Raw genomic sequence first — 25,651 nt, 5'->3', positions numbered from 1 at the left:
CTAGATCAAAAGAGCTCTCTGAGGCCTTCAGAAAGAAGGTTATATATGCCTACGAGTCTGGGAAGGAATTTAAAAAGATCTCCAAACAATTTGAAATCAATCATTCGACTGTCCAGAAGATCATCTAGGAGTGGAGACGATTCCAAACAACTGCCAACTTGTTCAGGCCAGGCCGCCCCAGCAAGATCAGCCCGAGAGCAGGCCGCAAGATGCTGGAAGAAGTCTCTAAGAACCCCAGAATGTCATCACAGGACCTACAGGTAGCTCCTGCCACTGTTGATGTCAAAGTGCACGAGTCTACATTTAGAAAGAGGCTGCACAAATTTGATCTACATGGGAGGTGTGCCAGGAGGAAACCTTTCCTGTCCAGAAAGAACATCAGGGCCAGACTAAAGTTTGCCAATGAACACCTCGGCAAAGACCAGCACTTCTGGAACAATGTGCTCTGGACAGATGAGTCAAACGTAGAGCTATTTGGCCACAGTACCAGAAGACATGTTTGGCGAAAACCAAAGACAGCATTTGACCACAAAAACCTGATACCAACTGCAAAGCATGGTGGTGGAAATATTATGGTTTGGGGCAGCTTTGCTGCATCAGGGTCTGGGCAGCTCACCATTATAGAATCCACGATGAATTCTTCATTGTACCAGAGGGTGCTTGAGGATAATGTGAGGCCATCTGTCGGAAAGTTGAAGCTCAACCGAAGGTGGACCTTGCAACATGACAATGACCCGAAACATACCAGTAAATCCACCAAGGAATGGCTGAAAAGAAAGAAATGGAGGGTTCTGGAATGGCCAAGTCAAAGCTCGGATGTAAATCCCATCGAGATGTTGTGGGGGGATTTGAAACGAGCCGTGCATGCAAGAAACCCCTCAAACATCGCACAGCTGAAAGAATGCTGCATGGAGGAGTGGGCAAAAATTTCTCCCAGTCGATGTCAGAGACTGGTAGACAGTTATGAGAAACGCCTACTTGAGGTTGTTTCTGCCAAAGGGGTCAATACCACCTATTAGAGCCAAGGGTGTACTTACTTTTTCCACATGCGAAATTTGCATTTATGTTTATTTAAATTATACAATGGACTACAAAATGTAAATGTTTCATGATATTTGTTATATTATATCACCTTTATCTGTCAATATTGTTGAAATGAAGATCAAATAGCTGTATGCTGAAATATGTTGAAAAAGTTAAAACTTTACATGGGGTGTACTTACTTTTTCACGTGACTGTATATATATATATATACATATATATATATATATATATATACATATATATATATATATATATATATATACATATATATACATATATATATATATACATATATATACATATATATATATACATATATATATATACATATATATATATATACATATTATATATATATATATATATATATATATATATATATATATATATATATATATGTATATATATATATAATATATATATATATATGTATATATATCATTATATATATATATATGTATATATGTGAAGAATCAGCTCTTCGTTTGCAAAAGAAGTCCACAAATAGCCTGAAAAATGGCGCAGCTTTATTAATAACCAACTTATACAGATCCGGAGGAGGCCAAGACTTCTATAGCAAGAGCCAGTCTCATGCCACGTCAAGCCTTCCTGAAAACACATTGATTCCCAGTCCATTTATATAGGGACACGTTTTATCAGGAAATCTCCGAGGGAACAAACAACACTGGGAGAGGTTCCTCCCACCGTTATCATTCGGGGGAGTCAGCTTTTCCTTATCATTTGGACCAATTGTTTCTCTGGGCTCCGAGAAAACAGAACTGTAACTCACAAAGAGAAGAGTGTATGCTTAGCCAAACAAACCCATATATTTTATGGGTTTGTGTATATGAGTAATCCAAAGCATGTTTATACAGAGTCATGCGTTGCTGAGATTAAAACAAAATATATATGGTTAACGATCATGTCATTCTATTACGCAAAAACAAGCGCATGTGGGCGTGGTTTTACGACCAGCCTCGAAAAAAGCACACGTATACAGTTTGTTACTTTATGAAAATAGCATTTCTAGACAACATTTAAATCATAACACATTACGCCTAACGTCTATAACTGAACTTTAGGCAATAACAAATCTACTACTTGACATTCCTTCCTCTTGTCTCGTCGAGACAAAGTATCTTAAGAGACAACGTGCCACATTGGGCTTTATTGAAAAATAATTGTGTAATGCGGGTATTGAAAAATTAATTGTGTAATGCGGGTATCTCCCAAGGGCATATCGTGCGCCCAAAGCGCCTCGCCCGTGCATTTGGCGAACGTGTCGTGTGGTGCGTGCTCGGAGCCTGAGGGCTCAAAACATGAAAGTTCATTAACGTTTCGGATCCACAACGAAGACGTCTGGTCCAGATGAGGTTCTGCTCCGCCAGAGGGTGCATCACTTCCCCTGCGGAACTGGCTCCCCCCACCCTTTGCAGACGCAGTCCTTGCAGATCTTCGAAGTTAATCAACGGTCATGCCCATGAGGTCCCTCACGTGTTGCTGTTCTGGGGAATACAAAATGTCGTCAGTATCTTGTGTCTCAATTTCCTGGTCAGGGTACAGAGCGTAAAAATCCGAATCCGAATCACTTGAAGCAAAGAGATCCGCAACATGTGGATCAAAGAGATCCGAAACATTTGGATCAAAGAGATCCGAAACATTTGAAGAAAAGAGAGGGACTTCCTTTATGTCAAAGTCTCCCATGGGCGCCTGGTCGGCTTGCGGGTCTAGGATATCCACGTCGGGTCCCTCGACCGCCAGACCCAGTGTCGCAATCAGATCCATAGTTGGGTCGGAAGGGGGCGTGCAGCTGTCCGCTTGTAATACATAAGCAGCGTTAGCCAGTACACGCAAGGGGTTTATAGCACAAGTATCACAGTCATCACATACACCGTTACAGGCAGCAGCCAGTTCCCACATGGGATCCACACAAGTATCACAGTTGTTACAAAATTCAATGCAATTTTCTGGAGCGCCGGTCGCAACTGCCTTGTTGAAGGACCCGTTCAGGTCGACGGCCTCTGTGGTCAGAGCCATAGTCGTTGTCGGCGGCTTCTTCACTTTCCATCCTGTAAAATACTTTCTCATACAGAGGAGGACTAGAGATTTCATTAGTGCCCCCCAAATTACTACCCCGATTATCACAGCCAGTGCGGTCAATAACCACTTCACTATGGTGCCCGTCCATCCCTGGAACCAGTCAGTGAGCCAGCTAAATGTATAAGAATTTTCGCGCGCGATCCGATCGATCCAATAGTATGTCATGAGCCGTAGCGGTGTCGTTTGCCACCTTTTCTAGGGCCAAAGCCAATTTATCTATCCGGAAACTATCCATGACTGTGCCCGCTCCTGGGAAGAAGAAATCAAACACCTTTTCCCCTAGGCTCCCGTGTAGTTTAGTGGTTCCATCTTCGTTCATGACTGACCTCTTATAACGCCTGTCCAAGGACTTTGGGTCTAGCTCATCCAGTATCTCAACGTCAGGAAGGACTGAACCCAGATAACATGTGCCCCCCCCAATTATTTGGTAAATAGGGGTAAGCCTTGTCGCCGCATATAAACATTGTCCCATGGGGTGGGACCAGGTGGGTGGATAAGCACTGGAGTCCCTTTACCACCCCATTAATCCTACTAACCCCCCTAAAGAATGTTATAGCCGTTATGTTGTGGTTGTGTTTATCTTGCAGTACTATTCGTAATGTAATCCCCGAGCTCCCTTGTCCCAGCTTCCCGGGGAGAGTGTAGGCGCATTCTGATTCTCCCATACGCAAGTGGCCGGAACCCTGGAGGCAGACCCTCCCTTTCTGTGGTTTGACCCAGACGGGGGCAGGCCTCTCGGCCACATGGGCAATCATTGACGGGCGATAATTAAATTGTCGATTGCAACTCTTGCCGTTGTCAACCCCTTCTCTTTCCAGCGTGGTGACTAAACATGGGGGATCGATAGGTTGTGAGCAGAGGTCATTGAGGGACAAGGGTAGCACTATCATGTGTATTCCTGTGGTGCCTGCTTGGGGAAAGTGCATGCACGACCAGCAGTGTGTCCTATTTTGAATTGTTGCCACCTCCCTGGCCACTTTCCAATATGTGTTTTCACCCTTCTTTGGGGCCTTATTCTGGGGTTGTGGCGTGAGTATGTATTCGATGCATGGTATGTAGTTCCTTTCGCCACCGGCCGCGCCAGGGGTCCAGACGCTGCACCGGACCTGCATGGTCATGTCTTTCCCTAGGCGTGTGCGTGTTTGTAGCTTAAAATCAGGGGTTCCCCATTGGTATCCTGGTTGGGCCAAGGTCTTAATGCTAGCTTGCCCGTCTTCCCGGAACTCTCGTTGCTTTTGTAGTACCATGCCAACGCGTCCAGGCCCTGCCGACAGTGCTAGCCAATTTATGTTCACCCAATTTGTGTGCAGGGCTTTCTGTTCGAAACATGGTAGTGATACTCTTTGTCCCCATGTTACGGTGAGGTGTCGGGTTTCGTTTTCGCATCTATTGGAATCGAAGTTTCCCCTAGCTGCTGTCGCTATCAATAGTATTGTACCTATGATTAGGCCCATCCTTACTGTGTTCTGGGGGTGTGGTGTCTGGTGCTTGTATGGCCAACTTACAGTGCGTGGCGTGGATCCACGAAGTCTTGCCCTCGCAAAAGACTGCCGTTGGTGTAGTCAGCAACACCTGGACTGGTCCCTTCCACCTTGGTTCCAAGGCGTTCTTGCAGGTGAAGTGCTCCACGAACACCTGGTCTTTTTCCTCTGGTGGAACACCTGATCCACAAGTCTCCTGGGAGCGCCTGGTCTACAGGTCTCCAATTTCCTAATCCACTTTTTTCCAAGTGGATCCAATTTTATTCAATATTCAATTTTTAAATTCAATCCCATTTAATCCAGTCCAATTCAAATTAAATTCCATCCTTCTCTCAGCATCCCATTACCTGTTTCCAACATCAATAAAAATAAAATTATAAAATTAATAAAAAATCAATCATCTCAACTCTCAAATCGAATCAAAAAATAAAAATAAACGAAAATTACTTCAGTGAGAGTTTCAACTAGAATTAACACAAACAAACCACCATTAACCTCCATTAACACAAACAAACCACCATTAACCTCCATTAACACAAACAAACCACCATTAACCTCCATTAACCTCCCCCTATTATTTATTTATTTTCACGAATAAACAAATAATAGAAATAACCTGGTCTACTTCCAATTTCAATTCTGGTCAGTTCTGGTGTCTGGTCACACACAATGTTTTCCTCACCCACTGTGATTCGCTCAAAATAGATTCTCACTGTTATGTCTGAAATTAAGCTACCCTACTGGGTATTCGTGAAGGGGGTCCATCTTTCCCAACCCCTTCCTTCACACCAGCCACTTCACGTTATCCACCATACTCACTGAATTGTCATCAATTCTGAAATTCGTCTCATGAAAACACATCCCAGAGTCTAGTGTAACAGCCAGACAAACACATAGACACGCTGAAGACCCCAGGGTACCCATCAAACTAGCTTGTCCCCAGATCAACAACACAGCGAAACATGTAATTTTACTAAAATAATCACTTACTCATAACTAGCTGGATAACTAGCATAACTAGCTCAACACCTGGAACTCATAACTAATACTCATACCACTAATTACTCATAATAACTCATAATTACTTCTGTAATTACTCATGCCAATACTTACTCAAAATAATGTAATATCCCAATCTTCACCCCTTATGCAAATCGAAGCACCCCGGACAACCCACAACCAATATCAACCACTGTAGCCGCCTTCCCCTCCAGGCAGCCACACACAGCCACATACATCTCCATGCACGTCACACAAGACAACAGCCAACGAGTGTGTCCACCACACAGAAACCTTTGGCAATGCAACAACCGAACTCCCAGACAACCAACAACAAAACCCAATCCATCTCCATGGCTCATCAAGCAGTTCCAACTTAATCCAGCTTCACATACCGATTTCCCCAAAAACTCGTGAAACTTCACCCCCATTTGGAAAAACCCTGGACTAAACCCTGACACCCTAAATAACTTCAGACCCATCTCCAATCTACCCTTTCTGTCAAAAGTTTTGGAACGTGCTGTGGCCACTCAACTCAAACATCACCACTCTGCCAATAACCTGTATGAAACATCCCAATCCGGATTCTGCTCCAGCCACAGTACTGAAACTGCTCTCCTCAAAATCACCAGCGACCTTTTCTCTCCTCTGATGCCGGCAACCTCAACATTTTCATCCTCCTCACCTCAACGCCTCCTTTGACATCATCAATCACACCATCCTCCTCACCCTGTTTAGACCAGCTTGTGCCTATTAAACCCAAATCAGTTCACTCCCAAGCTTCACATGGACCACCTACTACTCTCAAATTATCCACTCTGGCTCCGGAATCCCAAAAGCACTCTTCTCTACAATAAACAAACTAAATAAACAAACTTTACAACGTGAACAAACTCCTCAGCTCCCTGGATACCACCACCTTGCTCCACACACCTGTTGGTGCACACCTGTGCACTCACACCTGGTGCCACCTGCACCCTCCTTCCTTCCTGGACCATTCATCCAAAGCAAAATTGACAGCATCTACAACAGCTTAATCACCACAATTCACTCCCCCTTAAGGTGTCCCCCAAGGTTCAGTTCTTGGCCCCCTCCTCTTCGTCCTGTACCTATCCCCCCTTGGTCACTTAATCCGTCATGCACCATAGCCAATGCACCATGGTCTCCAATTCCACTGCTTCACCGATGACATCCAGCTTTTTCATCTCCACCAAATCGTGCTCCACCACCACCCACTCTATCCTGACAAACTGCCTAACTGAAATAAAATTCTAGCTTCAGATCAGCTTCCTCGAACTTAACTACGCTAAATCTGAATTAATCTTCATTCCCCCCAACATCGATGGTTTCCCAGTATCCACATCCGGAATCTTGGCATCATCATTGACCAAAACCCTCTCCTTTGAAAAATACACTAAACAGATCATAAAGACCTTAAACCTTAATCATAAAAACTGAAAAATGCTTCGCCATGGAATAGTCCACCACTCATGTAAATAATCATAAGAGTTCTGCGAAACATCTCCATCTTTAAAACTTAGCCAACCAAATTTAAACCACATGTTTTCCCCCCAAAAAACAAGTCACATTCTTTGTATATTGCCAACATTGTTCATCGTTTAAGTATCATCCAGACCTAAATTTTTATAAACCATCAACTTGTAGATGCATTTATTTATATCCCATTAACCCAAGAACTCTCAATTGCTTGGTTATATTTTAGTAATGTCATATATCCATATTTCTTTTCCAAATTGTTCCTGATATACACATTAATCCCATCTGTCTTCGTTTCCAGATGAACTCAAATCAGGAAATCAACACAAATCCTTATTACCTCCAATCAATTCAAAATTAAATCAACAATTCAAAACCAGATCGGATCAGCGATCAGAAATCACTTTTCCAATCAACACATTCCAAGCAACAATTCATTCAAAGACCAAGCTTAAAAACACAACTCTCATCTTACTGTGACAAATAAGCAACCAACCTACTTCACACTAAAACAACTTTTCAATCAAATAACTTTTGATAAATAATCAAATAACTCAATAACTTTTCAAATAACTTTTCATCACCCCTTTCTTCTCCACCGCCTCTTACACTTAAACAGATCATAATTACTCACTCATACACTGTTGCCCATCACCCAGTTGCCCCAGACCCAAACACAGGTTTGAAATCCCAGTAGGTTGTTCTTCAATCCCAACCATCATGTGATCCCAACATCTCTCCATTTATTTCGTTCCTCATGGGGTTGGTGTTTTATGGCCTTTACCTCTTACCCAATCACACTGCACATTATTCCCCGTCCTTGATGGATAATTTTACATCCAGATGGGCACAGCATCCCATTTTTGGCGACCCAGCCCTAAAACAAGCCCCTGGACTCCTTGCAGGCTGGACCAAAACCCCTGGACCTGCCTCCATGGAACAATGACGCCTAAGCACTCAATTAGCCCTCCCAGTACCAAAGACTTACAATCAGACCGACAGACAGACAAATAACAGAGGCATGTCGCCAGCCCCAGCACAGGACATCCCCTTTCCGGGCAGGTACAATATAATCCACAGCATCGAAATGCCAATTTCTATCCGGGGCCTCGCAAAGCCAAAATCCATGCATGCGTGCTCCATCATGCAACCCGATCTGTACTCGGTGCGCCCGGCGCCCCCTATAATCAGTGAGTTATAATAACCACAATATCTCTGGCACCCAACTCGTGATACCACAATTTAATCCACGTTACTTGCATCTCTTCATCCTCACCGCTCGGCCCGGTTAAATTAAATTCCAAGCGTACTGTATTCTCTGTCCACTAATTATGTACATGATTTTGGTTTTACCCACAATATAATGTCCCGATATTCTCCAGATTTAAGTCCTATATATCCTGTCGTTAAAGCAACACCCTGTAGACTGACTCCGCCTGTCGTTCTTCCAAGGTTAGTGAATTACCTCTGACCTTTCCCTTGCATATCTCGAACAAAGGTCAACTAAACTTTAAAAGGTCAAACTTCGAATTGGGGTAACCAGCGCTTTATTTTTCCGCAAATAATGCAAGTCCGGCGACAATGGACAAATGACCCTTAATGTGGCTCTACATAGCATAATGCTAACTTCTACGAATCCAACAACCGTCACACTTCGTCCAAGGACCTTCCGTACGAGGCGTGCTTCACAATGCCCATCGCACATCCTTCCTCGTTCGCACAACGCTTCATCAACGCACCTCCTCGCGCCCACACCTTGGCACAAGCCACACCACATACCGACAGTTGAAACCTCGATATTCCTCTTTCCTCGGATCAGCGTTCTGTTGAAAACGTGACATTTCTGCTCAAATTATTGAATTTCCAAATACTCTCCCTGCAGCGCCCGTGAGGCAGCTTGTCCCACATTATCTGCCTCCAGACCCATATGCGTTTTAATAACTTAACCTTATCAGCATCGTTCGCCAGCATACCCTTTGTCCGGCGCATCGATCATCCCAAATGCTTCGATGCATCTTCCAGCCGCCACTCCGCACTGTACCTTACTGTATGAACAAGACTTCCTGTTGGAATTTGGCTCCGGAAATTAATTACTCTGTCTTGAAATCGTTTATTTTAGCCATCTTAAATAAATCCATCCATCTATCCATCTTATAAATCCATCTTAAATAACGTATTCGTCCTGTGACATTGCCTGGCATATATGTCGCAGCCGGCCACTATTCCGACATGGCTCGTCTGACATGAACGTCCGACATCCAGCAAAGTCGAAATGACCCACAATGCATTTGGGCACACACTTCCTCTGAGAGTGGGCGAGTTATCGCCGGCACTCTGAGCAACCTCATCGCACCCGACCCCAAAATGCACTATATGACACCAATTTCAAAGGTGAGCTGCCTCAGCGATACATCCCACACATACAATCCACAATATCTGCCATTGAATGAACTCTTCAATTCAAGTAAAACACACATTTTGATTCGAATTCTGCAACCATCTCCTAGAAACCGCTTCATATCAACAGTAGATCGACAAGGGCACTCCGGGTGCTTTCCTGACCCGATTTATATCAATTCGCTTCCCAAACAACTCCCAAACAGATGAAAATCCGGACTCAGTTCAGGACCTCGCCTGTTCTCTCGGATAGACGTTAAAATGGACATTCCCGGCCTGAATTTCCCCCAAGTCGAGCAGATCGCTTACAAAGTTTCACACCGAAACCCTCTGCTTTGCACATGACACACAGACAAACACATTGGCCAGACACACACGTCAATTAACATCCCAATATACATTCATTCCTCATTCATGTTACATCTCTCATTCAAGGAAAAGGATTTTTTTTTTTTTTTTTTTTTTTTGGGACGGGTTTGGACGGGGGGTGGGTTGAGGTGGAAAGGGGAGGCAGGGCGGGGGGTGTTGGGGTGTTGCCTAGAGCCCCGGGGCTGAGCTCAGGTCTTGGGGGGGGGGTTGGGGGCATGGTGGCTACCTCCCCTTTCGCGGGGTCTTGGTCCGGATTATGGACGAGCGGCATTAGCCGCTGATTTGCTTGCTTAACTACCTCCTTAATTGTTTCACCTGGCCCATTTCCTGTGAGCTTATTTATTTTCTCTTGTCCACCAGGTCCTGGCCTGCTTTATCTGGACCTCTTGTCTAGAACTTCCTGGCTTGACCTCGTAGTTGTCACTACCTTCTTGTCAAACCTATGGTACCTGCGCATTTCCCTTTTCCTGGCCATGTCCCTTTGGCCTTCTAAGTTAACCTATGGCTTTCTATCTAAGTTTAGCCTAAGTTAGCCACAGCCCTTCGTTCCCTGGCATGCAATGGCATACCCCATCTTGTCTCTGGGCTGTTCCTTCCTGGAAAAATCTTGGCCACCTGGTTTCAACCTATATGGCTGTCCGACCTCATTTTCCCCTCCTGGTGCTAACTGTAACTTTAAGCTTACTGTTAAGTCCTTACTTGTATCCTTACTATTATTTATTTATCCTGGCTTTAACAAAGCTACGCCATTCTGAGGCCTAAATGAGCCTCTACTTACAATTTCTGTTCGAGTGCAGACAGCGGGGAAGACAAGGAGACTGAACCCGCGCGAGGGAGGAAGGTACGAATTTGGAATAATAGCCCTCTGATATCAACGTGCCGGCGCCGGCCTCAGGTCAGCCTTCCTCCTGTCCCTCGGGCTCCGTTTCCCGTCCTCCGCGTCTGTTGACACCCCACTCCTGGTACCATCTGTGAAGAATCAGCTCTTCGTTTGCAAAAGAAGTCCACAAATAGCCTGAAAAATGGCGCAGCTTTATTAATAACCAACTTATACAGATCCGGAGGAGGCCAAGACTTCTATAGCAAGAGCCAGTCTCATGCCACGTCAAGCCTTCCTGAAAACACATTGATTCCCAGTCCATTTATATAGGGACACGTTTTATCAGGAAATCTCCGAGGGAACAAACAACACTGGGAGAGGTTCCTCCCACCGTTATCATTCGGGGGAGTCAGCTTTTCCTTATCATTTGGACCAATTGTTTCTCTGGGCTCCGAGAAAACAGAACTGTAACTCACAAAGAGAAGAGTGTATGCTTAGCCAAACAAACCCATATATTTTATGGGTTTGTGTATATGAGTAATCCAAAGCATGTTTATACAGAGTCATGCGTTGCTGAGATTAAAACAAAATATATATGGTTAACGATCATGTCATTCTATTACGCAAAAACAAGCGCATGTGGGCGTGGTTTTACGACCAGCCTCGAAAAAAGCACACGTATACAGTTTGTTACTTTATGAAAATAGCATTTCTAGACAACATTTAAATCATAACACATTACGCCTAACGTCTATAACTGAACTTTAGGCAATAACAAATCTACTACTTGACATATATATATATATATATATATATATATATATATATATATATATATATATATATATTGTATATACATACATATACACATACATATATATACATATATGAAGAGCTAAATGGCATTATTTCTAATCCCATATATATATATATATATATATATATATGTATGTACATATATATATATATATATATATATATATATATATATATATATATATATATATATATATATATATATATATATATATATATGTATGTATATATATATCCAATAAGGCTGCCTTATTGGATATATATATATATGTATACAGTATATATGTATACAATATATATATACTGTATACATATATATATATATGTATATGTGCGATCACAAATAATTGTACTTCCAGAATTATAAGCAATGTTCCCAATCAGGAAATGTCCTTCATGCCAACTTTTGCCACAATGTCTTTTTGTGCACGTTTGCAAAATCGTGATCATGTATACATTTGTACTTGACATAATGTATACATTTGTGTTTTTGACATTAGGCCACCAATATACAAGTTAATTCTTACATCTTTTTATACCTCCGCTCCCGAAGGTGGCCGGAGGCGTTATGATTTTTGTGTTGTCCGTCCGTACATCTGTATGGGCTAAACCTCGTTTTTCTCAGCAACTACATTGCCGATTGAGACAAACTTTCAGGGTAGGAGCGAAACACATGTAGAATGGTTTATGATAATTGTGATGTCATAGGTATAGCAGCCATCCTGGGAATAACGCAAATAATTAAAACGCAGATAATTAAAAATATATTTCTCGGAAACTCCTGAATGGAAAAATTTGAAACTTGGCACATTGTCAAGTACTCCCAATGGGAACAAAAGCATGATAATGATGCCATCATCGGTGAAGTGGTATACCAGCTATAAATGTTTTAATCGAATGTCTTATCCTAAAAATGTGAAATTGCATGCCCATGATTTATGACCCATTTATATTGAAATATTAAACTTATAACATCATAGGCCACATGGTTTGGCAGCCTTATTGGATTTAACCTAAAACCTTAAACATCGGGGCAATACCCCTGGTGCTTACCTGGTAGAATAAACAGTATACTGCACTGACTAAAGTTGTTTTAAACCAATTTCAATGGTTGCTAGAAGACAGGGCAGCATGTAGAATCATACTAACATAATCATAAGACTTTAAGCAAAAAAAAAATAAATACCTATTTTGGGGGGCAACCCCTCCTCCCCAAACCCCATGTACCTCCTCAGACCCCAATTTTTCTAATGCCTTGAACAACCATTGGTACATCATGTGTGATTAAGGTTTTGGTGAAGTTTCATCGAAATTGCATGTGTAGTTTCTGAGAAGAAAACAAATGCCTATTTTGGGGGGCAACCCCCCCCCCATACACCCCCTCAGGGCCAGATATTTTTTTAATGCCGTGAACAAACTTTGGTTCATCACGGGTGATGAAGGTTGTGGTCAAGTTTCATCGGAATTGCTTGTGTAGTTTCAGAGAACAAAGCAAATAAGCATTTGTGGGGGGTCAAATCTGGGCCCACGTTGACCACCCATAGATCCCCTTAGCCCTCGATTTTCTTAATGCCATGAACAAACGTTGATACATCGCAGGTGATGAAGGTTGGGGTCAAGTTTCATTGAAATTGTGTGTGTAGTTTCAGAGATGAAAGCAAATATCTATTTTGGGGGGTCAAACCTGGACCCTCTTTGACTCCCCCATAGACCCCTTTAAACTTCGATTTTCTTTGTGCCGTGAACAAACTTCAGAACATCACGGACGGACTGATGGACGGACGGACGGACGACGCGCCATCGCATAAGCTCCCCTGAACTTCGCTCCAGGTGAGCTAAAAAAAACGTCTTCTCCCAAACCACCAATGCGATCGACTCAAAACTTTAGATGTGTCATCGAATAGGCATAGCGATTAAAAGTTTATCACGAAAATGTCAACAATCACATGGTGTGGCAACCATATTGGATTGAAGGAAAATATTAAATAATTATATCTCTGAAACCGCTTACCCTATCAATGCAAAACTTTACAAATGCCATCTAACCCCATTGCTGCATATAGTTTGAAAATAATGACATCGTAGGTCACGTGGTTTGGCAGCCATCTTGGATAGAAAAACAAACTTTATCTGATCAACACAAAACTTCACAAACGTGATTTCCTATCCATACATATGCAGAGTGTACATTTTTGATGTCATGTCACGTCGGTTGGCAGCCATATTAGCTTAAAAGTTGATATTTTAAAAACCTCCTTCTCCGAAACCGCCTTACTAATCAATGTGAAACCTGTCATGTCTGGTAAAAATGTGATACTTGAGAACAGCTGAGGGATTTAAATCAAACTTGTTTATTTTTAGGATAGTCCATGAGGGCATCTAAGCTTGGTGTTGCCTTAGCGGTTAGGGTGCCAGCTTGGGATCCTAGGATACTGGGTTTGAATCCCGGTTGATCGCTGAATTAACGCCAGGGGGGTTGACTCAGCCTGTCATCCTTCCGAGGTCAGCAAATTGAGTACCAGCTCACTGGTAATTCCCTGTGTGTCGCAAGAGGCGACTAACAGGGTTGGCGGCAGGAAGGGGATCCAGCTGTAAAACATTGCTTCAAAAAGGGGACCATTGTGCCCGAAAAAGGCAAACCCCCGCTCTGCCGGGCAAAAATGGCCTCTAAAGGCGGTTCCATGAGGGCATCTACCCATTGTCACGAGCAGGAACTACGCAGAGCCATATTGGCGACACAGTCGCATTGCTCTTGTTTTTTTTCTATTAAAATCGACAGGGGAAAATCAAACGATCAACATGCAAGCAACGTTGTCTCCGCCCCGCCCCCCCCACCCCCCTCTCTCTCTCTCTCTCTCTCTCTCATGCTCTCCCTCTCTTACCCAGAGCTGATGCTTATGGAAGAGCAAAATGGCAGGTGGTGACAGATAAACAAACCGATAGAAGGGTGCAATGAGGCATGCAAAAGTACACAGATGCATCATGGTATGTGAAGGGGAGTAGGAAGCAGGAAAAGGTATAGGGATGGGATCAATGAATGTAGCAAAGCTCAGGAGTGACTATGGGAAACACCATGCAATAGCAATGGACGCAGTCTTGAAAACTATAGGGAAGAGCATGTGACAACCTACACAGGGATTCAGTTCCACAGACATGATAAAAGCAGAGTTAAATAATAATCAAGGCAAACATAAATATAGGTTTCTGAATTTGTTTTTAAATGGCTGCTTTTTGGTAGAGAGAGAGAAAAAAAGGAAGGTGGATTGAGACCTGAAGAGAGGCAGTGAAGAACTGCAAGGCTCTCAATATACCTGTGATTAGCATGAAGCAGACAATGATACTCGGCTTTCTGCTGAAGTTTTGTTTTGAAAGTTTTGTTTTTTCTGCTGAAGTTTTGAAACCATAAGTGTATATTATTTGCCCTGCTGTAGTTACAAGATCTATCTGCTGGTGATTTTTCCATTGGCTTTGTACTGATGTCTATGTAATTCTTCTAAAAGTACAATGTTTGCAAATATCACTGTGCTGTATGGAGTTTATGTTCAAACTCCACGATGAGCCTTTATAATCCAAACACCACCAGGTGAAAAAAAGTTTAATGAAAGACTTATAATACCTTTTTTAGTGTAATATTTACATTGTGTTATTTATTACAACAATTAATGTTATAAATCCTAGGCCCTATTAATGTTATAAATCCTATTAATGTTATAATTTATAACAATTAATGTTATAAATGTATAATCATTCATTAAGCCCGACAAGCAGAATGATTGCACAAGGTTGAAGAACACGTGCAAACATATATTATTTTCAGATATTGCTGTTGATGTTCATAAAGTAATTAATCCTCTCATTTACGCTTATTTCATACTAGCAAATACAACTCGTCGCTTTACTGATGGGAATGTCAAGGTTGACCAAAGCTAATTGTAATACCCTTTGCCACCACCGCCTCCCCTTCCCCACGCCGTCTGGTGAGGCCATGGCTACGTAGCCCATGTTACCCCCACACAAAGTTGTATATACACACACATATATATATATATATATATATATATATATATATATATATATATATATATATATATATATATATATATCTATATATATATATATATATATTGTTACAGATCGCGGTTTAGATGTTATGATGACCGAGCGGTGGTGTATTACCGCGACCGTTACAGGATCCCTGACTCACCCGATTCACCCAGGACTTTGGCCGGATCGCACCGCAGCTGCTCAATGAGGGGAAAAGACTAAAACGACGAATGCAAAGAGGAAAAGGAATAAAACGAATAGACGGACAGAAGAGTAATTGGATTTATTATTTACACAAGCAAAAAGGAGCAATCAAGGTTTATTTACAACACATAAGACGCAGGTGACACAGTGCAAATTTTAGCTTACCTACAGACTTAATTAAATACCCAGGGACAGAACAAACAAAACAAACTCACGTACACAAGAAGGGTGGAAAGGCAGGAGGTGGATGGCTGGAGGGAGAGGAAAGGTCCAAGGGGGTCCTGCAGCTCAACCGGTGCGTTTAGCAGCCGCCGTTCCTTTACGGTCCTGCTCCAAACCGCCGTTCAGGCCCCCTTTGGCTGTTGGGTGTTCTTGCTGCTGCGGCCTCCGCTGCGTTCCCAGGACTTGTCTGACTCGTTGGGCCACACCCTCAACTCTTTCTTGGTCCCTCACTCTTTACCACCGACTCCTCACCGCAACCAACGCAACCACTTGACCACCACCTCTACTGACTGACTCTTCACCACTCTCCACTTGACGACCGACTCTCAACCAACTCAGACCAACTCTCTCTGGCAACCGACTCCGACCAACTCTTTCTGGCAACCGACGCAGACCAACTCACGACTCACTTCCGTTTGCGCCTTTTATAGCGCCTCCAGCGATTCAGCCGCCGGCGTTTTGGACACGCCCATCGGGGTGCTCACCTCGGCCCTGGTTGGTCGCGTGACCCTCGGGCTCCGCCCTCGATGACGACGGGTGGGTACGCCCCTCCTCCCCTCTATGACGAGGTGGAGTCACGCCCTTCTTCTCCGACCCTGCCTCGTGGTCAATGGCGGTTATTGGAGGGGAGGTGATTGAGAATCGAGGGCTCAGCAATGACGAAAGGGGATGTAATATGAAATGGAGGTTTTTGGGGATGGGAATGAAAGGGGATCTATTCTCTTTCACTGGTGCAATGGAGTACTTCAATTAATGGGAGACACAGCCTTACCCTAGAACACAGAATAAGAGATAACTATCAACAGGGGTATTCTATTACTTGGCTGACGTGTATGCTTGTGGACTAATTATGGGATGCCCTTTCACCTTTACACAGCTCCGGAGGTAGGGGGGCGCAGAATAAACAATAATAATAATAATACAGCACACAATCAAAAAATATACAGTCCTCATCTCCGCAACACTGCACCCTCCTCCTCTTAGGCACGTCCCGGGCCTACAACTTTTATTTTTAGTGTGACACGTAGGTGTAGTTCCCTCTATTTTTAACCTGACCCTTAGTGCGACAGTTTTAAAACATAAATAAATGTGTCCTGCTGCTCCATTGCACCCTGCCTAACAGACTTACGCCCACAGTTAACCGAATCGCGGAATGGTCTTCAAACTATACACTGACGGTGGGAAGCATTATTTACAATGACGCTATTTTTATTTACAAAACTAACCCAGGACCTGTGATTGTTCTTTCTGGGGGGGGGAGACAGTCTGCTCTGCATCGACGCACCATGAAAGCACCCAAAAACGCACCAATACACCCCCAAGCACCAATCGGTGCAGTCACCATTGTTCAAGAATAAAAAATAAATCAACAACCCCTAACCCTGCAGGTGGTCTCTTGCTCTTCGGCTCCCTCTGCTGGTTATTATTATTTGGTCTTCCAGATGTTGTCATTCTTTTGCTTTGCTTACTGGCGGCCTATTTGTATTAAAACTTGCACCCAATGTGTCCTTCTTATTTATTTTATTTATGGCCCACAGGGCCGACTAGTGTGGTTCACCTGTGGGGCATCGGTGCCCTGTGGCCAAGGTCCGCCAGCAAGATTTCGGGCCCTCATGGCCGGTTCCAGCAGAGGGGCCATGCCCCAACCCATGGGGTCCATAAGTGGTGCTCGGCCACAGACATGTGGTCCATAATGTGGTGCATCGATGCAGACAGCTGGTTCTGGGAATTTCGGGCGCACAATGGCCGACCCACGCACGCTCCCCTCGGCACCCAATGGCGCACAGGTCATGTGGGAGACAAAAGGGGAAAGACAATTGAGCGAGGGGTAAGGTCACAAGGGTACACATCAATAAGGCAATGCAAGGCGAAATGCGTACGGAGGGCGAAGTGAGAAAGCTCGACCCTACCGTACGTCACCCCCCTGTCACCTACCCTACCCTTGCCCTTACCCCATATGTACAAAAATCTACACATTTACAAATTCGTCACTACTGTCACGTCTTCCCCATATTTCCCCTATACCAAATTCATCTCCACAATCCCTCTACTTCAAAATTTGCCATCACCAAATTCATCATCAATCCTCATAAGGAGGCAGAGATGGAACATCAAAGCACAATGTCACACCCACGTCATGATGCGTCTCACAATCCAAACATTTGCACAGTAAAAATAATTAAACATGGCATGGTGCGGAGTACCTGTCACCTCAGGTGAGTGGATGCAGATGGTGCGAGGAGACTTCATCCTAACTACTTTCTAAATGACATTAACACACTTTACACTACCCGGAGTCTTTCCCTGCCAATCCATTGGCCACTTACACTATGGGTTCTAAAAACCAATTCCCATTGACCAAACTGTGGTGCTTCCCAATTTGGGGTCTCACTCCCCCGATTCATCTCCCGGTGCCCTCGCACAATTTCTGGGCTGCGACGTGTAGCTCTCCCAGCAGGTCTACCCACCTGCACACCTCCACCACTGCAGTTGCCACCCGAGCTTACCTAGCTCCTCACCCTAACCTATCTAACTGGGGAAGGCCCTCTCCTGGCTCTGTCACCCCTTGGTGCCCTCTGGCACTGGGCTACCCGGGTCCGTCGTCCGGATCCTCGGGCCCCATCCATAACAACTACTACCGGCTCCCAGAGCCCACCTGCGGCCTCACCTGGCCGATATCCTCACAGTGGTGGAGTGCCCAACCAACTACACACACTAACAGGCTACACGCCCAGCCATTTCCACAACACTAATGCACCCATCCAAAGACCATTCTTTCACCCGCACCACAGATGCCAATATCCAACCACAATTTACCTGTACCCTCTACCTAACACTTACACTACCCGCCCCGGGTATCCGTGATGGGGGTCCACTCTTCCCCCATTCACCCCTTCGCACCATCCACTCCACTCCACAATTTCCACCATACTCACTCCACGACCATCCATTCCTATACTCCATACCATTTATTCCATACACCTGTCCTCCATTCACCTGTCGTTGCACACCTGTGCAAACATACCTGGTGCCACCTGCACCCTCCTCCTCTTCCTGGACCAGTTGGTCAACACAACACACATCACCATCACTCACTCATACACTGCTCCACACACCTGTTCAGTTGCACACCTGTGCAATCACACCTGTTCAATCACACCTGTTCAATCCTCACACACGGCATCATCTCAGCTAACTACTCCCCTCTGAAACTTGCGCTTCCCAGTCATCCCTTTAAACTATTGCGCTCCCACGTCATTATCATCCACACTAAACTACCTGCGTCCCCACTACAGGTATCAGTCACTAACTAACCTTAACGTTACCTAATGGCATCTTCGCTAGATCCCTACACACGATATATAACCTAACCCACCCGGGCTAGTTTCCACTGCCATACACCCCATGAACTATAGCTCCTTTGCCCCACCTGTGAGGGATGGTGGAGTTGCCATCCCACCACATCGGGGACGTCCTATCAATTTCACTCGTCCAAATCCAACAATCAAAAATTCTGCCAATCATCTGCCAATCACCGTACCAATCATCAAATTTCGCCTTTTTCTAATTTTGGGTCCAAAACACTATCCTCATCACCCGTCTACTTATTACATCCTCTCGGTGCGCCAATTCACATCTACAGCCCGGCTTCGTACAGCCGAGCCATGAACGCGGGTTCTTTTGTGCCGGCGGCTGGATGCGTCCGGCACTCGGTGCAGGGACGGGGGCTTACCCGTGCCGAGATCCCACGCACCACCTCGGCGTGGAGCCATCCAATGTCCCGATCTCGACCTGCCGGCACGTCTCAATAGAAAGTGGTCGCCATGGCGACCCTTCCTATCGGGCTGCCCGCTCCGCCTATTGGAGCCCGGACGCGGCCGTTCCAAGCGAGGCGCAGCGTGGATCGCGTACGGCGGTTCTTTCGAAACCGCCGTGGTTCGGATCCCCGCTGGTCCTCGCGGCACGCGAAGCTGCCCGACGCGCACCGAGGGCCCGATTCGGCTATAAGTCGTTCTAACCTCTAACCCGGTCACCGTCGATGCTTCACCTGCATGCTTACAAGCATACGCTACCCCTTTCTTGCTCATACCTCCTGCTGTTTCCATGCTCCTCGTCGTACCTTCTCTAACACATCCAGGTACACTCATTCCACTCCCAGCCTTGGTCACACACCTGACCACCGAACACTTTGGCACACATTCGTCGCTCGCACACCTCACCAACACACCTCTTCGCGCCCCCTCCTCGGTCACCTCCTCTGTGACCATCACAGGTGTGCTCTTACTCGCACACCCAACCACGTGCCTCACGACCAACTCAAATGTGCATTCCCACACACGCTCTACCATTCCAGGTGTGCATCCTTCCATTCCAGGTGTACATCCTCGCTCACCTGTCACAACCAACTCACGCTCCGTGCCACTCTCACTACTTTCACCTCCATTCTTGACAGCGCACTCTCTCCTCATGCACCCGTCCGTTACACACCTTTCTCGCGCACACTCTCCCGCACACCTCTCCTCCGTTACGTCCTCCGTAACACTCACCATGGGCGTGCACTCTTGCATCCACCCACTAACACGCTCGGATGGGCTCTCCCACACTCGCGCCATGACCAATTCAGGTGTGCTTTCTCGCACACGTTCCACCACCACCTTACTCTCCGTGTCACACTTCGTACACCCCGACGTGCATTCTCGCTCGCACTCGGTTTCACACTCGCGCTCCGATGTGCCCTCTCGCACCTGCGCCATCACCAACTCACTATTCGTGTCACACTCCGTACACCCCGACGTGCATTCTCGCTCGCACTCGGTTTCACTCCCACACTTTATAACACACCCACTCGCCGACGCACACTTTTTCCTCCCACGCGTGCCATTTCCACTCACACGGGACCCTTCACCAACGCCCGGATGCTTCCTCGATCCCAAGCGCGCGAAAATTATTTTGTCGCTAAACATCCTCTTACAAAATCTCCCCGCACAATACACAACAGCACGTCTCACCTTCGGGGTTCTTCTTCCTCCCTGCACCAAAACCTGCAAACTTCCATTCGGGTTAAGCACAGCATCGTGATGTGAGCAGGGACTTTGCACATTTTCCATTTCTCCCTGCAATTCCCGGGCTACCTCCGTCATCTCTTCAATTTCAATGCCCACTTCCGCTTTTTCTTTACTCACCTCGACGACCGTTGGCTTTAATAAAATTCCCTCTACCTCATCGGTCGCCGGCTTTTCCAAACCCCGTGTCGCGATTTCTACCCCTGTCATTGTACCCGTGCTTTCCTCCGCTTCGCTCAACCAGCGCTTTTCGACCCGCTTTACCTCGTCGTGCACCCGTGGGACCCTTTCGCCCAACTTGCGGTCTCTGTCCCTCTGCTCCCTTTTCTCCCTATCGGCCCTCATTTCTTTCGTTGTTGCTTCAATTTGCTCAGTCTGAGCCCTCATTTTTGCCATCATTTCAATCATAAAGACTCGCACGTACTCTGGCATCTCTGGCTCGGCTGCCGCGACCATGGGCGTGGCTAAATTTGGTGCCGCTGTAACCACGTGCGCGAGAGCGCCATTTTGTGCACCTGATACCCCCTCAACCACACCTTCTTTACTCTCCTCCACCCTTTCCTCCACATACATTTCCCCAAGGTCCTGGGTCGATTCTACCCCGTCTATCTCTCCCACCGGCATCCCGTCGCCTTGACCAGCCATGGCGCGATTTCAAAATTCGGGTTTTGCTTTAAAACAAAACAAATTTCGTCCGCTCCAAATTTTTGACCAAATTTTTTCTAGATGTTTAAAAAAAAAATTTGGTTCGGGCCCCGAATCTCACTCCCAGACACCAATTGTTGCTTAATAACACAATTGGTGTTCCAAAATTTGGGCCTAACAAATTTAGTCCCAGGTCCGAATCCAACTCCTGACAACAATTGTTACAGATCGCGGTTTAGATGTTATGATGACCGAGCGGTGGTGTATTACCGCGACCGTTACAGGATCCCTGACTCACCCGATTCACCCAGGACTTTGGCCGGATCGCACCGCAGCTGCTCAATGAGGGGAAAAGACTAAAACGACGAATGCAAAGAGGAAAAGGAATAAAACGAATAGACGGACAGAAGAGTAATTGGATTTATTATTTACACAAGCAAAAAGGAGCAATCAAGGTTTATTTACAACACATAAGACGCAGGTGACACAGTGCAAATTTTAGCTTACCTACAGACTTAATTAAATACCCAGGGACAGAACAAACAAAACAAACTCACGTACACAAGAAGGGTGGAAAGGCAGGAGGTGGATGGCTGGAGGGAGAGGAAAGGTCCAAGGGGGTCCTGCAGCTCAACCGGCGCGTTTAGCAGCCGCCGTTCCTTTACGGTCCTGCTCCAAACCGCCGTTCAGGCCCCCTTTGGCTGTTGGGTGTTCTTGCTGCTGCGGCCTCCGCTGCGTTCCCAGGACTTGCCTGACTCGTTGGTCCACACCCTCAACTCTTTCTTGGTCCCTCACTCTTTACCACCGACTCCTCACCGCAACCAACGCAACCACTTGACCACCACCTCTACTGACTGACTCTTCACCACTCTCCACTTGACGACCGACTCTCAACCAACTCAGACCAACTCTCTCTGGCAACCGACTCCGACCAACTCTTTCTGGCAACCGACTCAGACCAACTCAGACCAACTCACGACTCACTTCCGTTTGCGCCTTTTATAGCGCCTCCAGCGATTCAGCCGCCGGCGTTTTGGACACGCCCATCGGGGTGCTCACCTCGGCCCTGGTTGGTCGCGCGACCCTCGGGCTCCGCCCTCGATGACGACGGGCGGGTACGCCCCTCCTCCCCTCTATGACGAGGTGGAGTCACGCCCTTCTTCTCCGACCCTGCCTCGTGGTCAATGGCGGTTATTGGAGGGGAGGTGATTGGGAATCGAGGGCTCAGCAATGACGAAAGGGGATGTAATATGAAATGGAGGTTTTTGGGGATGGGAATGAAAGGGGATCTATTCTCTTTCACTGGTGCAATGGAGTACTTCAATTAATGGGAGACACAGCCTTACCCTAGAACACAGAATAAGAGATAACTATCAACAGGGGTATTCTATTACTTGGCTGACGTGTATGCTTGTGGACTAATTATGGGATGCCCTTTCACCTTTACACAGCTCCGGAGGTAGGGGGGCGCAGAATAAACAATAATAATAATAATACAGCACACAATCAAAAAATATACAGTCCTCATCTCCGCAACAATATATATATATATATATATATATATATATATATATATATATATATACACACACACGAGTACATTTATATATATATATATTGTTGCGGATCTGCCGCGGGCCTTCTCCCCTTACCAAGGGGGGGGGGGGGGGGCGGGGGATTAGTCCCCTTCTCTTTGATTGACCAGCACGACCCGGGACCTATGACGTCCCTTCCGGACAGCGCGAAATAGGGTATTAGGACCAACATTCGCTATTACCTAAATACTCGCGCTGCCCTGAAGCGAGGAGATAAGCCCCGCACGAACCACGTGTGTTGATACGCCGAGCGGTTGTGTACACGCGATCCACGCCATTATCACTTACTAGACCCTGATTCAAGCGGTTCTTATTCGTACCACGCTTAGTCAATGGAGAAATCACAAAGGCGATCGAATTGGAAACAGGAAGAACAAGATTTATTTACACTATTCACAATGATTCAGAAGGAGAGACACAGGGCAATCCTCACACAGTCTTACCTAATACCCAAAAGACGACGGGCCCGTTTCACTCACACTCACACAGGGATTGCAGCTGCAGGATGATGGTCTGGGCGTCCAGGGATGGCTCTCGTGCAGCTCCCTCCGGTCTCCGGCTCGTCCCGTGCAGATGGATCCAGGAGAAGGCAGGAGCTCGTAGCGTGCCGCTTGGACGCACAGGGTTATTACAGGGCGAACGGTAGGGGGTGGGCTCTGGTGCGGTTGGCGGTTAATCACTGGCGGCTATGGCCGCGTTTACTCGCGTGGCTGGAATATTCGCTATTCGCCACCGGCGCGTTTGGCTGTGGCCGCGTACTCGAACCGCCAACGCCTCTTCTTCTTCCCCTCTGGCACGTACGTAATATGGCGAGTTACAGTTCAAAGCCTCAAAGCGAGCGAGTCCTCAAATCCTCAAAGTGCTATCGCAACGAAGTTCTCTCCACAAGTCCTTTTCGATGCGCTCCAACAAGTGCTCACAATGCGCTCGCCCCCTGAAGTCCAGTCCTCTCGATATGCGCTCGCTGTAAAAGTCCTCCCCAACAAGTCCTGTTCAAGGGCTTTGCGCAGCGCGTTATATAGGCACGCCCCGCGAACCTTCTCGAACTTACCAGTCGCGCCTCACCATGCCCTCTCACGCCATGCCGCTAGAGCCCTGATTGGCTGGTGGCTCTTACCGTCATCGCCTCTGACGCTCTGCCTCGACTCCGCCCCGACCTCAACGCCGGCCCCACCCTTTTTAGGCCTACCTCGTGTTACTCGACCAGTGGACAGCCAATGCTTAACAAACTGAGCGGCAGCCAAATGGGGCGCGGGATGGATTCCGCCCATCGAGGTGGAATTGGAGGGTGGACGCAAAATGAATGGGACCTAATCTCATGTCTTTTCACAACGCAGATATTAATAGGGGAAATGGCCTATACTTACACATACTATGACATAACTAATACTACAAGTGGGCCTACGTGTTGCTCGTGGAACTAACTATGAGGGGCAAACCTTTAGCATTTATTGAAGTCATATGTACAATCTCAAAACCGTAGCTATATATATATATATATATATTATATATATATATATATATATATACATATATATACATATACACGAGTACATTTATATATATATATATATATATATATATATATATATATATATATATACATATATATACATATACACGAGTACATTTATATATATATATATATATATATATATATATATATATATATATATATATATATATATATATATATATATATATATGTATATAGATATATATACAGTATATATATATAAATACATACCCTGCAAAAAAAGAAACGCAAAACTGCAAAAAAAGAAATGCAAAAGTGATTTTAGATGTATATTTTATATATCATATAAATAATCAACAGATGGTAATCGATTGTTCAAAATTGGCACACATCATTCTCATTGACCCAGGTTCCATATGGCACAAATGGAACAGTAGATTTTCAAGGTGAAGGTCATCTGTGCTCAATATCTTGCGTGGCCACCATTAGAGTCCAAAACTGACTGGCATCGTCGTCCCATGGAAGCACAGATCCCGAATTGTGGCCTGGTGGATGTTCACCCACTCTGCCTGCAGTGCTTGTGCCAACTGTTGGAGGTTCTGTGGTTGTTGCTGACATGCTCGCAGTCGTTGATCCAGTGCATCCCATAAATGTTCGAATGGGTTTAAATCTGGAGACCTGGAGGGCCATGGCAGGACCTGGATGTTGTGATTCCTCAAAAAGGCTGTTGTCAGTCTTTCCGTGTGAGGTCGGGCATTGTCTTGTTGGAAAATGACGTTCGCTTGTTGCATAACGTGTGGCCGAAGAATCTCATCCGTGAGTCGTGGCATGTTTTCGCTGTTCACTTGCTGTAAGATTGTGATGGCATGCAAATGAAA

At 45.5% G+C, this 25,651-nt stretch overlaps 1 protein-coding gene across 1 annotated transcript in view; it reads left to right on the top strand.

Annotated features, from left to right (window-relative positions):
• Positions 1 to 25,651, top strand: part of LOC137431612 (neuropilin-2-like) — a 350,182-nt gene that overhangs the window by 189,020 nt on the left and 135,511 nt on the right. The window lies entirely within an intron of this gene.

The sequence above is a fragment of the Myxine glutinosa genome, chromosome 7 (genome assembly GCF_964187855.1).
Source record: "Myxine glutinosa chromosome 7, kmMyxGlut1.1, whole genome shotgun sequence".
Lineage (NCBI taxonomy): Eukaryota > Metazoa > Chordata > Myxini > Myxiniformes > Myxinidae > Myxine > Myxine glutinosa.
The sequence above is the reverse complement of the archived record's forward strand: the minus strand, read 5'-3'. Positions and strand labels throughout refer to the sequence as shown.